The following is a 5,711-nucleotide window of genomic DNA, read 5'->3' as shown; positions in this document are numbered from 1 at the left end:
TTCATGAGAGACACAGAGAGAGAGAGGCAGAGACACAGGCAGAGGGAGAAGCAGGCTCCATGCAGGGAGCCCGATGTGGGACTCGATCCCAGGACCCTGGGGTCACACCCTGAGCTGAAGGCAGATAGATACTCAACCACTAAGCCACCCAGGTGCCCCTGTTTTCTTCGATTTCTTTTACATCAGTGGGCAGGTCTTTTGTTACTTTGGTTAAATTTATTCCTAGGTATCTTATTCCTTTTGATACAATTATGAATGGATTTCTTAATTTCTCTTTCTGATAGTTTATTAGTATGTAGAAACACAACACATTTTGTACATTTCTTTTGTATCCTGCAACTTTACTGAACTTGCTGGTTAGTTCTGTTTTGGTGGAATGTATAAGGTTCTCTATATAATATGTCATCCGCAAATAGCAACAGTTTTACTTCTTTCTTGTTTGGATGCCTGTTATTTCTTTTTCTTGCCTGATTGCTCTGGATGGGACTTTAAATATCATGTTGAGGGACGCCTGGGTGGCTCAGCGGTTGAGCATCTGCCTTCAGCTCAGGGCATGTTCCTGGAGTCCCAGCTTCGAGTCCCACGTCGGGCTCCCTGCACGGAGCCTGCTTCTCCCTCTGCCTGTGTCTCTGCCTCTCTCTGTGTGTCTCTCATGAATGAATAAATAAAATCTTTTAAAATAATAATAAAGTAAAATAAAATATACTTTGATATTGAGGGAGAGGGAGTCGAAAACAACCCCTATACTGGGCCCTCCTCAGTGGCAACTTTTTGTTGCATGGGGTTAAGAAAGACTGAGGATATAAAAATTGTTTGGAAAAAATCCAGATGTGGTTGGTTTGTATGTGGTTACGGGTAGAAGGAATGAAGAAGGGCACCCTGGGTGGCTCAGCAGTTTAGTGCCGCCTTGGGCCCAAGGTGTAATCCTGGAGTCCCAGGATCAAGTCCCACGTCAGGCTCCCTGCATGGAGCCTGCTTCTCCCTCTGCCTGTGTCTCTGCCTCTCTCTCTCTCTCTCTCTCAATCTGTGTTTCTCATGAATGAATAAATTTTTAAAAAATTAAAAAAAAAAAAGAAGGGATGAAGAAGTGAAATGTGAAGGCCCCTTACACCCTCCATATTGTTTCAGATTGTGTTATGGAAGCCTGGAGCGGAGCAAGCATCGCTTGCATTCCTGCTTCTTAGGCTTGCTGATGGCCACCTAGTGATAAAGAATGATAAGCAGGAGGAGCAACACTCCTGACGTGTTGGCAAGGATGGCAAACTGTCTCTGTGATCATCCTGATTGGCTGGGCTTGGCTTCAACCTGGTGTGTGACTAGTTCCATAGGAGACCATAGGAGTTCCAAAAGGTGTGTCCGTTTTGTTTATTGCTTCAAAAATCCAGCTCTTAATTTCAGTAATTTTTTTGTTTGTTGTTTCTATTTCATTTATTTCTTCTGTGATCTCTATTTCCTTCCTTCTGCTAACTTCGGACTTAGTTCTTTTTCTGGTTCCTTTATAAATTGTTTGAGATCTTCTTTCTTTTTTTGGAGATTTTATTTATTTGAGAGAGAGAGAGAGAGCGAGAGAGAAAGCATGAGTGGGGATGAGGGGAGCAGAGGGAGAGGGAGAAGTAGACTCCCGGCTGAGTACAGAGCCTGACACAGGGCTCGATCCCAGGACCCTGAGATCCTGGCCTGAGCTGAAGGCAGATGCCTAACTGCTTGAGGCCCCCAGATGCCCTAAGGTCTTTCTTTTTTCTTAATATAGGTGTTTATTGCTATAAACTTTCCACTCAGTACTGCTTTTGCTGCATCCCACAGGTTTGGTGTGTTGTGTTTCTATTTTCATCTGTTTCAAGATATTTTTCGACTTCCTTTTTTTAAAAAAAAATTTTTATTTATTCATGAGAGAGAGAGAGAGAGAGGCAGAGACACAGGCAGAGGGAGAAGCAGGCTCCATGCAGGAAGCCCGATGTGGGACTCGATCCTGGGACTCCAGAATCAAGTCCTGGGCCGAAACAAAAAGGAAAAAGAAAAAAAAAAAAGAAAGCTGGGGGGTGGGGGTCTGTATTGCTGGAGGCTTGGCCTGTGAGCCTAAGAGCGGCTCAACAGCCCCTGGGGGCAGGGAAGGCCTGGGAAACCTGAAGAGTGATGCAGGGGTCCGAGGAGGGGGGGATCATCTGCCCCAGCCTCAGGGAGCGCAGGTCGGACTTTGTGGGGGTGGGGCAGGGCTTTTACGATCCCGGAGGCAAGGGCGGGTGAGCATCAGAATCAGAAGCAGAAAAAATACCCTCAAGTTTCTGACACGTACCCTTCAAGCCATTGGGATTTGGATGTCCAAATGGGGTTCAGAAGGGCATCTGAACTTTTTTTTCTTTTAAGATTTTATTTATGTATTTATGAGAGACAGAGAGAGAGAGGGACAGAGACAGAGACAGAGACAGAGACACACGTAGAGGGAGAAGCAGGCTCCATGCAGGGAGCCCTGGGCCGAAGGCGGCGCTAAACCCCTGGGCTACCCAGGCTGCCCTGAACTTGGTTTTTTTAAAAAGATTTTATTTATTTATTAGAGAGAGAGAGAGAGAGAGAGAGCGCACAGACGGGGAGGGACCGAGGGAGCCCGATGCGAGGCTCCATCCCAGGCCCCGGGAGCATGACCTGAGCAGAGGCAGACGCTTAACCGACTGAGCCCCCCAGAGTTCTCACCCTGGCCCCAGGTTAGCCAAAGATTGCGGAGGGCGGGGGAAGGCAGTGGGGGGAGGGTGCCGGGAGCCCCCGGGAGCTGAGCAGCAGTGGGGACACTGGTTGGCTCCGTGAGAGCGAGATGCCCATCCCCGACTCCTCACCCGGCCGGCGCCCCTGGCTCCCTGCACTTGCTGCGGGCCGTGGCGACACTGGGAGAGCCCCCCCCCCCCCCCACCGCTCATCCCCGCGGGGCCGGCTCTCCTTTCAGTATGCAGAGGGGGTGCGGAGCCCCGGGGTCACATGTGCCAGGCGACGAGAGGGGTCTCTGCCCCCGCCTGCTCACGCCCCGGCCGCCACTTGCCATCACGGGGCAGTTTCCCACCTCGGGAGCAGCCCCCAGCCACCCCGGGGGGCAGACGGTGGGCCCCGCGCTCACAGCGGGCAGGGTGGCCCCCCAGGGTGTGCTCCAGAGCGGGGCGCCCCGTGGGGGCCTCACCCCGAGGGCCGCAGAGCTACCCCTCCTGGGGGGCGGCCTGCGGTGTGAGCTCAGCGGACGCCTCGGGGGAGCGCCGGGCGGTGGGTCAGGGCGGGGGGACACGGCGGGGCACAGGGCCCGCGAAGGCTCCAGAACCGTGGCGTGGAGCCGAGCCTGGGGGGGTCCTGCGGCTCCAGGACCCCGCCGCGCCCCTGAGTGGTAGAGGGCGAGGCGGCTAAATCCACGGGGAACTGCGGCAGAGGCCGCCAGGTTCAGCACTTGCACTTTGACCCTTGGTTTTCTCTTTTGGGTTGGGGGGTCCGGTGCTAAGGACCGGGCCGCCTCCCATGATTTGCCCCCGGCCCCCCCAAAGAGGCCCTGGACAGGGGACTCCTTTCTGTTTCATAGGTGGGAATCAGAGGCCAGACGAAGACTGTTCTATGCCCAGGCTTGCGGGGCATTGGCTGAGCCTGAATCCCAGCTGAGCCAGAGTCCCGCAGGGGCTGGGCAGTAGGGGTGTGGGACCAGCAGGTTCTGTCGCCCCCAAGCAGGGTCACCTCTGGCAGGTAGTGACCTCTCTGAGCCCCAGGGCCCTCGCTTGTGAGCTCCCAGATGTTACCTAACACCTGGTGGGTACCGCCCGTGACCGAGGGCCCCCCGCTGCTCTGGCTGTTCTAAAGGTCATCACCACTCCCCGTGGGAGTCAGTGTGGGAAGAACGTGGGACCGCGTGGACACGCAGCCGCACTGGGACCCCCTCCGTCCGGCCCAAGACCAGCCCAAGGAGCAAGCCGCTGTCCCTGGATTCAAGGCTTTTATTGCTGGAATCATCGAGTCAGACACCGGATGTGGCAGGCTGCTGAGATGACTTAGCCAGTGATCAGTTAAGTGACTTCCTTGGGCCCCCCCCCACCGCGGCACACATGGCTCCGTCAACACAAGTCACTTGCGTATATTTTATCCTGCAAAGAGAAGGTCGGGACACCTGGTGAGGCCTGCAGGTGTGACACACGCGGCTCTGCCGTGCTGGCCGGACACACCGTGGGGAGGGGCCTGCAGGCCTGTTCCCAGGGGCGCTTCTGGATCTGAGCAGGCAAAGGTACATTCCTCCCAATCTCCCGCACCACGAGAGAGTCCCAGGGTGGGCCTAGAAGCTTCATCCAGTGGAGCAGAGTGAAGAAGGGGGGTCACCGTGGTGGGGTGGGGGCGTCCTGGGGCGGGATGGAGAGAGGTGCTGAGAAGGTCCTGGCGGGCTCCGTTGCACCTGCGGGCGCCTGGGAGTCTCGGGCTGCCCCGTGGACGCTTGCTGCCGAAGCAGTAGCTTGTTCCCACTCGTGGGACAGCACAGGGAGGGGGCACCGTGCTTTTCCACTCGGGGCATTGCAGGCCTGGGAAGGGCCAGAGGGGGCTTTTGGAAGCTGCCTTCTCCCCTCCCCTCTGCCCCCCTCCGCCCTCCCCCCCTCCTGGCATGTGAGGCACAGAATGGCTCTCCAGGACTGAGGGAACGAAGACAAATGGGGGTCTTGGGGGGAGATGGAATAGGGAAGTTAAGGTAAGGGAACCCAGGAAGATGCAGGCTCACGTGCTGCAGAGGCTGGAGTCAGGGAGGCCAGAGCTGAGGGCCTGAGAGCGAGGCCAGGCGATGCCAAGGACGCAGGAGGGCCAGGGCCAGCCCGAGGGCTCAAGGGCTGGGCTGAGTCTTCCCCACCCCATCCCCCCTACTTGCCCATCCATGAGGTCTTTCTCCTCTTGAATTCCCGGGGAGGGCCTCGGTGGAGAAGAGAGATGCCCCCGCCCCGCCCCGGCCCCAGCAAGGCCCAGAAGGCGCCAGAGGCGCGGACACGGAGCCAACCCACCAGCACCGAAAGGGCATTCTGCTTGTCGCCGTCTGTCATTTTCCCATCCACGCACTCCTTCAGTAGTTTCGCATTTTCCAGTATCACAGGGCTGCTCTGGTACCGCGCCACGTTGTCCACGTAGTCCTCGGTGGAGCCCGTCAAGAACAGGCTCACATCGTCCCGCACGGCTGGGCAGATCCTACAGTCTGGAACAGAGAGAGACGCTGCCACTGCCTCCAGGGACCCTCGTGGCCCTTCTTGCCTTCCCCTCCCCGCCTTCTCCCAACTGCCCCGACAGGACCGGCCGCGCCCACCTCCGCCCGAGGCCAGGAGCAGGGCAGCCCCGAGAAGCAGCAGCGCCCCGACCCGCCTCATGGTGCAGGTGGCAGGTGCTGCGGGGCGACGCCTTTATAGCTGCGCGGGCGGAGGGGCGCGGCCTCTCGGGGACACCCGCCAGGCTGCGGGGAGGGCGGAGCTGCGTGTGCCCACGAGGCCCTGAGGCCCCCAGTCAACAGGAGGCGCTAACTTGGCCTCCCTTCCGCACCTCCAGGGCTCTGTCCAGAAGCTTCAGAACTGAAATTTCCTGGCTTGACGGGGGAAGGGGGCGGAGAGTCTCCCAAATCAGGGCCAGTGTCGGCCTCTCCTGACCCGTGACCTGGAGGACGGTGTTTGGTCTCAACTTAGGGATTTTTCAGGACACCCAGTGCTTGGCTCGTGGTCTCACAGCTAGTA

The sequence above is a fragment of the Canis lupus genome, chromosome 1, assembly GCF_048164855.1.
Source record: "Canis lupus baileyi chromosome 1, mCanLup2.hap1, whole genome shotgun sequence".
NCBI classification, from domain to species: domain Eukaryota; kingdom Metazoa; phylum Chordata; class Mammalia; order Carnivora; family Canidae; genus Canis; species Canis lupus.
Note: the sequence above shows the minus strand (reverse complement) of the source record.